Below are 9,352 nucleotides of genomic sequence, written 5' to 3'. Positions count from 1 at the left end.
AATACTCAGTTTTTAACTTTGCTTTGTACATTTACATATGGTAAAATTTATATTTTCTGTTGTAGAGTTCTAGGATTCTAACAAATGCAGAGATGTTTAACCAGTCCCATAATGAGGATACAGAATGACTGCATCACCCCAAAAACATTTCCTCACTAGATTCCTTTGTAGCCAAACACTCCCTCCATCCTGAACCCCGGGCAACCACTGTTCTATTGTTTTGCATCTCCAGAATGTCACTAAAATGAAATCAGGTAGACTTTAAAGTCTGGCTTCTTTCACCCAGCATAATGCAACCGAGATTCATCTGTACTGCTGAGTATATCAATACTTCATTTCTTCTTTTTTTTTTTAGTTGGAGTCTCACTCTGTCGTCCAGAGGCTGGAGTGCAGTGGCACACTCACAGCCACCTCAGCATCGACTTGCTTGGCGATCCTTCTGCCTCAGTCTTCCATGTAGCTAGAACTGTATGCATGTGCTACCACACCTGGCTAATTTTTTTTATTTATTGTAGGGACAAGGTCTTGCCAAGTTGCCAGGGCAGGTCTCGAACCTGTGGAATCAGGCAATCCAGTTACCTGGGCCTCCCAAGGTGCTGGGATTACAGGCTGAGTCACTGAGCCTGGCCATTTCATTTTTTTTTATTTGTGAGTAGCATTCCACTGTGTGCATGTACCACAATATATTTATAATTCACCAACTCAAGAACATTTGGGCTGTCTCAGTCTTTTGGTGATCATGAACAGAACAGCTCTAAACATTTGTACAGTTTCTAGGAGAACAGCAAATTTTACTTCTCTTAGGCAATCAACAGGAGTGCGATTTGCATAGTTAATTTTATAAGAATCTGCCAAACTGTTTCCCAAAGCGGCTGAACCACTTCACAGTCCCATAACCAATATTTCCTTACCAATACTAAGTATTGCCAGATTTCTTTTTCTTTTTTTTACATATTCTGAAAGGTGGGTAGTTTTCTTTTACTGTGGTTTAATTTGCATAATAATAGTATTAATGATGATGTTGAATATCTTTTCATATTGAATTTCAAATCTTTTGCCCATTTAAAAATTGGGTTGTTTTCCTTTTTTATTTTTTTGAGTCAAGGTCTTACTCTGTCACCCAGGATGGAGTGCAGAGGCACAATCACAGCTCACCGCAGCCTCCACCTGGGCTCAGACCATCCTTCCACCTCAGCCTTCTGAATACCTGGGACTACAGGCACCCACTGCCACAGCCCGTGGGTTCGAGACCAGCCTGAGCAATTTGGCGAGACCTCGTCTCTACAACAATAAAAAAAATTTTTTTAATTAGCCAGGAGTGGTAGCGCACATCTGTAGTTCCGGCTACTTGGAAGGCTGAGGGAAAGGATCGACAGAGCCTAGCAGGTCGACACTGGGGTGGCCGTGAGCACACCACTGCACTCCAGCCTGGGCGACAGAGTGAGACTCCAACTCAAAGAAGAAAAAAAAAAAGAATATTAAGAGCAGACATTCTTGATTCCTTCCCAATCTTAGGATGAAAGTATTTAGTCTTCCATCATTAGTTGCAGGTTTTTTGGTACACACTCTTTACCAGGATTAAGGAAGTTCTCTTCTATATCTAGTTTTACTGACAATTTTTATAATGAATGGATATTAAATTTTCTTAAATGCTTTTCGCAAATCTATTGAGAATTTAGATTGGATGGTGAATTACACTGACTGATTTCCAAATGTTGAATAAGTCTTGATTCCTAGGATAAACTCCACTTGGTCATGATGTATTATCTCTTCTCATATATTTTTGAATTTGATTTGCTAATACTTTGCTAAACATTTTTATGTCTGTGTTCATAGGAGATGCTGATCTATACAGTTTTCTATATTTGTAATGTTGGTCTGGTTTTGGTACTAAATTAATGCTGGCCTCACATAATAAGTGTTCTTGCCTCCTCTGGAAGAGATTGTATAAAACTGGCCTGGTTTTGATTTGTTAGAAGGTTTTTAACTGTAAGTTCATTTTATTTAATAGATATGAGATTATTCAAATTATCTATTTCTTCTTGAGTGAGATTTCGTAGTTTGCATCTTTCAAAGAATTAGTCCATTTTATCTCAGTTTTTAAATTTCTGGACACAGAGTTGTGTATACTATTTCCACTACATCCATTTAACGTGTACAGGGTTGTAGTGATAACCCCTCTTTCACTCTGATAATAGTCATTTGTATCTTCTCTCTTTTCCTCATTTTGTATTATTACAGGTTCATCAATGACCTTTTGGTTGCACTGATTTTTTTCTTTTTCTTTTTGAGTTGGAGTCTCACTCTGTCACCCAGGCTGGAGGGGAGTGGCACACTGCCGGCTACCTGCAGCCTTGGCCTATTAGGCTCAGTCAATGCTTCCTCCTCAGCCTTCCAAGTAGCTGAAACTACAGGCATGTGCCACCATGTCCAGCTAATGTTTTGATTTATTGTAGAGATGAGGTCTCGCCACGTTGCCCAGGCTGGTCTGGAAACCCGTGAGCTCAGACAATCCTCTCACCTCGACCTTCCAAAGTGCTGGGATTATAGGTGTGAGCCACTGCACCTGGCTTTTTTTTTAATGTTTCATATTTTATTAATTTCTGCTCTTATCTTCATTATTTCCTTCCTTCTACTTGCTTTAACTTGCCCATTTTCTGGTTTCTTAAAGTGGTAGCTTAAATTACAAATTGCAGACCTTTCTTTATTAATATAAACATTTAATGCTAGAAATTTCCCTCTAAGCACCACATTAGCTGTATCTCAAAGATGTTGACATGTCGTATTTTCATCTTCATTCAGTTCAAAATATTTTTTAATTCCCCTCCAGATGTTTGTCTTCAACCCATAACTTACTTAGAAGTTTGTTGTTTAATTTTCAGGCCAAGCATTGTGGCTCACATCTAGAATTCTAGCAGGTTGGGAGACTGGGGTGGGAAGATCACTTGCACCCAGGAGTTTTAAACTAGCCTAGGCAACATAGCAAGCACTCATCTCTACAAAAAAAGGTTTAAAATGAGGTGGGCATGGTGGTGCTCCCCTTTAGTCCCATTTACACAGAAGGCTGAAGTGGAAAAGACTGCCCCAGAAGGTCGAGGCTGTGGCGAGCTGTGATGTGCCACTGCACGCCAGCCCGGGAGACAGAATGAGACACTGATACAAAAAAAGGGAAGTGCATTGTTCAATTTCCAAAATATTTGGAGATTTTCCCAGATATCTTTCTCTTATTTGGTTACTAGTATAATTCTAAAACGGTCAGAAAGACACTTTGCATGATTTCAATCTTTTTAAAGTTATTAAAGTTTATGTTATGGCCTAGGATATGATCATGATGAATATCTAACACTAAAAAGTCAATATTTCAATTGAACAATATATAACACTAACTGTGGAATAGTCTTTAAAAGCATCTCGTCTTGTTGCATCAATCACTAAAATAATGTCAAAACACATAATTTAATGTTTACATGGTATTTTAATACTAAGTGGAACTTACCTGTAACAGAGATCTTGAAAGAACACATGGTGATTGTTCGCTAAATTCACAGAAAAAATCCTAATAGATACATAAAGAAAAAATAATGTCTTTAATATATGTATATTTTTAAAGCTGAAAATGCTTTCATACAGAGTAAAATTTTTACCAGACTGTCTGGAAATGATACAACACCAGAGCTAAAGTATGATAAATAGCTAAAAGTAATCTCCACAGAAATTGTTACATTGTATCAAAGGGGCAGTCAATAATTTTAGAGCCTAAAAACTTAAAAAAAAACTGACCAATCACAGAATTGTTGGATACCAATATTCAATATATATACCATGAAAATAATATTAATAATAATTTACTAAATAATGGCAGAACTTTAGTTTCTATTTCACAGAAATTAAATACAAAATCACCAGGTCAAGTGGATTCATATCACTGACTGCTGATGACTTTAGGGACCTAAAGACCAAAAGATAAAAGTTTATACACAGATAGCAAAGAAGACAAGAAAATACACCAAAATGCTAACATCTACAGATTGTGGGTAGTAGTTACCATTTTTATATTTCTCTGCAGTTTCTAAATTTTATAGTTTAATGAAAATGTATGCAATTTTTACATTTGGGTTTTAAGTCTGTTTAGCAAAGCTTCCTGGACTTGGGAACACCTATGGTACTGCTATAGGCTGGCAGGGAGAGAATAAAGATATGGAACTTATGAAGCCTCCTCTCCTGGTAAGCAAGACAGTTGCTGCCCAGATAACTATCACGGTGGAAAACGTTCCTAGCCAGGCAACATTCTCACTGAGCCCTCTACTGCAGCCTGAGGACCTTTCAAGGCACAGTACTCATCAATATTGCAGAGCTGGTATTCAAGACAAACTTATCTGACACCCCCATGCCATCCAAGAAAAGCAATACTACTGCAGATCTTGGGAACATTCCTGGTCTCTTCATCGTATAATATCCTTAAAATGGAGGGAAAGTGAGGGAAAGAAGGAAGGAAGAAGGGAGAGAGTGAAAGTAGAAGGATGTGGGGAAGGAAGACGCTCACTCAACTGTCAGACTTTTTTTAAAAAAGGTTTCCTTTTCTTCCTTGAACTGCTACTGCTATCCCTTCTGGTTATCATCTCATGGCTCTCGATTTTCCTTCGTCATTCTGAACAGCCAAGCACCGTATTTTAAATTCTCTCCTCTTTTAGAGGAAACAAACCTGTTCTTTTCAGTTACATTTACTATCTTTATGACCACGTATTCTGGTTCCTTTATCAGCTTTTCTTCTTCACACCCAATTTTAAGTATGGATGTCCCTTGTCTGCTTTTTTTATATTTACTCTTCAGACTCATGATCTCCAAGTTTAAATAGGTGCTCGGCCCAAATCTATCAAGTTTCCCTGGTCAATTCACTCTCTTTGTCACAATTAACTCTTAAACTCCACTAAGGACTCTAGCTTTTTCTGAAACATTAACACATCGTCAATTATCCATCATCCACTCTCCTACATATTAAAATTCTCTTTCTTTGTGTCTGTTTACCTTTAAACAGGCAAGTTTCTCCCACCTTTAAAAATGAAAGAAGAAAAGCGCTTATGTGCTCCCACATTTCTTGCTCAACTTCTGAGTTCTCTCCAAAGGAGCTGGCTGCACCCACTATCTCTTCTTTCTCAGCTCGAGCCCATCTTCACATGCTAACCTGGTTCTCTGCTGCTGTCACCACTGTCTCCCATCACTAAATCCAATGGACACTTGTTTCAGACCTTATGCATCTCCTTCATTTGACTTCTCAGCAGCGTCTGACTTCCTTCTTGAAAAAACATTCGACTTTTCTCTTCTTTGGCCACTTCTCAGTCTGTCTTATAGGTCCAAAATTGAGTTTTAGACTGCCCTTTTCCCTTGGTATATATACTTTCTTCCTCACAATTTTATTGCTCGTTTCAATTACCACCTGTACTCATTTCAAAATTGTATTTCTAACACAGAATTCTAAATTCTATTCATATAGCCAACAACTACTCAGTATCTCTGCTTAAATATTTCAAAGGTATCTCAAGTTCAACTTAAAGACCCTTATATCTGGTCTCTTTGAAAATTTTCCCACTTCAGTGAACAGCACCAGAGTACATCTAGACTTCCAAGTCAGAAACCTGAGAGCTTTCTCCTGCTCCGCATTTAATCAATCACCAATATTCTATCAAAATTTTGCCTCTCACATAGCTCGATGACAACCTCATATCATGTGCCTGCTATCCTCTAATCCAAGTTACCATCTCTCCCTTGGACTATAGTAATGGTTTCTTCATTTGTCTGTGTTTACTCTGATCCCCTTCTAATCTTTTCTCTACAATGTAGCCACATTATCTTGGCAAACTGTTCACCCAGTTATGTCACTATCTAACGCACACCAATCCAGATTAAAACTCTAATGGCTTTCCTTTGCTCTATGATAAACACCAAAACCCTTAATGTGGCTTAAATGGCCTTGCTTCAACAGCCTCTCTTTCTCACCTCATCAAGCTCTACACCTCTCCGTAACTCTATCTCCATTCTACTGGCTTTCAGTTTTTTAATTGTGTCATGTTCTTTCCCACCACAATGAAGAACATTCGGATTCCTTTGCCTAAAACCTCATCCCTATCATTCTAATTAATACCTGCATGATTTTCAGACCGTAGCTTTACTTTTACCAGAAAAACCTTCCTTGATCATCTAGGTCAGTTCTTTCATTACATACATGTTCCAGTTCCCTTCCTCCATATCACTTATTTTAGTTTAAAATTCTATAATCATTTTTATGATTATTTGATCAATTTCTCTCTCACCCTAGACTGCAAGTCCTAAAACAACTTAGATTATCTGTTTTTAGTCATCAAGGTATACTAGCCCTAGCACCAAGAAAGCACCCAAAGATATCTGAGTTGATGGATGGATGCATACTCACTTACCACAGTTTCCTCTGTACTCCACTTCTGCATTTCTTATTGCTATTATAGTACCTACCTCTGACAGAATACATTCCATGAAGTCCATTATTTACTGTATCTAAACTCAGTATCCTTCCTAATTGCTCTATAGCAGTCAAAATTATCGTATTCTGGGCTCCTAAATTGCAAGTTTCTCTTCACTAATTTCTCTCACCTCCTTCTTGCCATTATGTTTTTTTCCATGTGTGCAAAATGCCAAAAATGTTGAAAATGCAGAAAAAAGCAAAGAATAAACTATCACCTAGCATTTTGTCATCCTAGAAATAGTCACAATTAACATTTTGGTACTTGTTATTCCAATCTTTATTAAACTGAACTTGTCTCCATCTCTGACAATGTTTTCTTTTGTATGTGTAACAATGTGCAACTGGATATATATTATTAAACACAATCTAGTATTCATAAACATTTTTCATGTCAATATTTTTCTAAAACATCCTTTACAATGGTTTTATGACATGTATTCTACATATACCATACAATGGATAGTGTCACCATTAGGTATGTAAACTTTTTCTAGTTTCTCAGGATGACAAACAATGATGGAACAAACACGTTTTTAGTGCTTCTTTGCACATATCTCAGATGATTTTATGCTAATCTCTAGAGAGGAGCTGCTGGATCAGGGAATATACATTTTAAGATTTCTGAGATATAGCCACAGGAGTGTAGGAGAATGACTACTCTCCTTTATCAATTTTAAATATTACTACACTTTTCAATCTAGTTGTTATAAATTGCATGTAATTATTAGTAAGCCATGTTTCATGTTTCTTTCTTTTTAAATATGCTATGAACTAGTAATTTATGTCCTCTCCCAATTTACTGGGATGTTATCTTTATCTTACATAAGTGTAAGCACTCCTTATAATTTGGCACTTTATCCTAATAGTAACAGATTCTTATGCAGATCACGAGACCATGCGGACCATTACGCTCTCGTAACTTTAATCTTCTCCTACTTTTGGCGTCTACCGCCAAATCTTCTGTCCCAAGGCTTCCAGGGATCCAGTACAATGCCCTCTTCGTATCCAGTAGTAGCAATTCAGGCCCGGTTCCCAGCTCCCTGCTATTACGGTGTGCTATTATGCAGTCATTCCTCTGACACGGCAATCTCTAACCTTCTGCCAGAAGGGAACCTCGGACCAGGAAGACCCTGTTTGGAGCCGAGGAAAATATTAAGAGTGACTTTGCTGCTCTAGGATGCTTCTCATAACATGAAACAGAGTAGAAGGAAGAATGCGAAGTGCAATGACAGACAGAGGCTGATCCATGATTACTGTTTTAATGTGTGTGAGCCATGACGAAAACTAACTATTAGGCGATACCACTAATATTGTGATTACGGGTGTTAGAGACTGAAATATAAGGAAAATTAAAAATTTGGCTTATCTAAGTGACAATATTAATTATGGTAATTTGTGTTAACTACCTGCTATTTGTGCTCAATTCTCACGTAACATAATGATAAGATGGAAATGTATAAGAATAATTATTCTAGGTTTATGTGCTCCTTCCACATTTGGCAGCCAAGCTCCTGGCCCGAGGTTCTCATCTCCCTTCACCTGCACTTCTGCACTAGCTTCCAACACGAGAACCGCTTCCATTTGCATCATTTCACTTCCCTGCTCAAGAACACACAAGGGCTCCACAATTCAATCATAGTTAAACAACTTGGGTTTTATAACTTTTCCTCCACTTTAACTAGCCATACCAATTCATCCAGCTTCTCAATTCATAATTCAACACGCAGCCACTGCGACACTTAGAAAACCATTCTTACTGACCTGACAGTCTGTGATCACTTTGTCCACACTCCTAGGAAAGTCCTTTCTCCTACTTTTTCATGATCAAAACCCTACTCATTCTCCTGGAATGCGTGCCTGGAGTGGGCCATGGGCTCCTTAGAGGGCTTGGTGACAAGGACTGGCACGAGGCAGACAACCCAGCCCTCCATAGAAGAGCTTATCCAAGCCCAAGTCGCCCTGCCGCCGCTTTCATTCTGTCTTTCTGAAGTTCCTTCGTTTACCAAGAACAGAAGAACAGACTTGGTGAAGCAACAACACACATTAAGAGCATATTACTTTGCACTTAAACCTTACAATTCATCTGGAGAACACAAATATACATCCATGTAACAACTGGAATCAGAAAACTTGATCTGGCAGAAAATAAGAAAATTTCTAATTCCAGATATGCTACCGCACTCATTTAATTTAGTTACAAGCCCTTTAACCCTCAGTTTATTTTGCTGCAAAATTTGTAAAATAAATGGGCTTAGGTCTATGATCCAGTCTACCTTTGAAATCCCATGAATTATGATGAACCAAGAGCAAACTTCTAAATAGAAAGCAAATGCAATAGAAGGCAATAAAGGCATAATCAGCGAAAGCTTCACCAAGGAATAAAGACTTAAGCTGAGCTTTAATGACAAAGAATTAATGGAAGGGAAGATAAAAACATTACAAGAAAGAACATAAAACTACACATCTTTACTGATGATCAACCATATCCCAAAGACTGCTGCTAAATACTAGGAATACAAATTAGATACTCTATGATCTCAAGAAACACAGGTACAGTGGCAACCTGCATCCAAAATGGAAGACGTCACAGGGAAAATGACACGGGGCTGGCAATTATATACCTCAGCATGCACGATAACAACAGCCTAATGCCTTTCTGTGCACAATTATACAACACACATTAGTACACTTATGTCCTAATAATAAATACATTATTTTGCATATTTTCTACCTTCCTACTAACCTTAAGCCACTATAACCTTAACATAAAAAGCTTCATTCAGCCAGGCTCAGTGGCTCAGCCTATAATCCCAGCGTTTTGGGAGGCCAAGTCAAGTGGACTGCCTGAGCCCGCAG

The 9,352-nt window shown here is 38.1% G+C and overlaps 1 long non-coding RNA gene across 1 annotated transcript in view; it reads right to left on the bottom strand.

Moving 5' to 3' along the window:
* The window catches only part of LOC103256461, an 8,848-nt gene extending 417 nt beyond the window's left edge, over window positions 1–8,431 (bottom strand). Inside the window, exons 1-2 of the long non-coding RNA XR_504076.1 lie at window positions 8,258–8,431; window positions 3,497–3,556 (exon numbers count right to left, since the gene is read on the bottom strand). This is a non-coding gene — a long non-coding RNA (uncharacterized LOC103256461). The remainder of the gene's footprint in view (window positions 1–3,496; window positions 3,557–8,257) is intronic.
* Between the last annotated feature and the right edge of the window lie 921 nt (window positions 8,432–9,352).

Source organism: Carlito syrichta, unplaced genomic scaffold (assembly GCF_000164805.1).
Source record: "Carlito syrichta isolate Samal-C Ts95f unplaced genomic scaffold, Tarsius_syrichta-2.0.1 Scaffold289532, whole genome shotgun sequence".
NCBI classification, from domain to species: Eukaryota; Metazoa; Chordata; class Mammalia; order Primates; family Tarsiidae; genus Carlito; species Carlito syrichta.
This window is presented reverse-complemented; position numbering and strand designations above follow the sequence as displayed.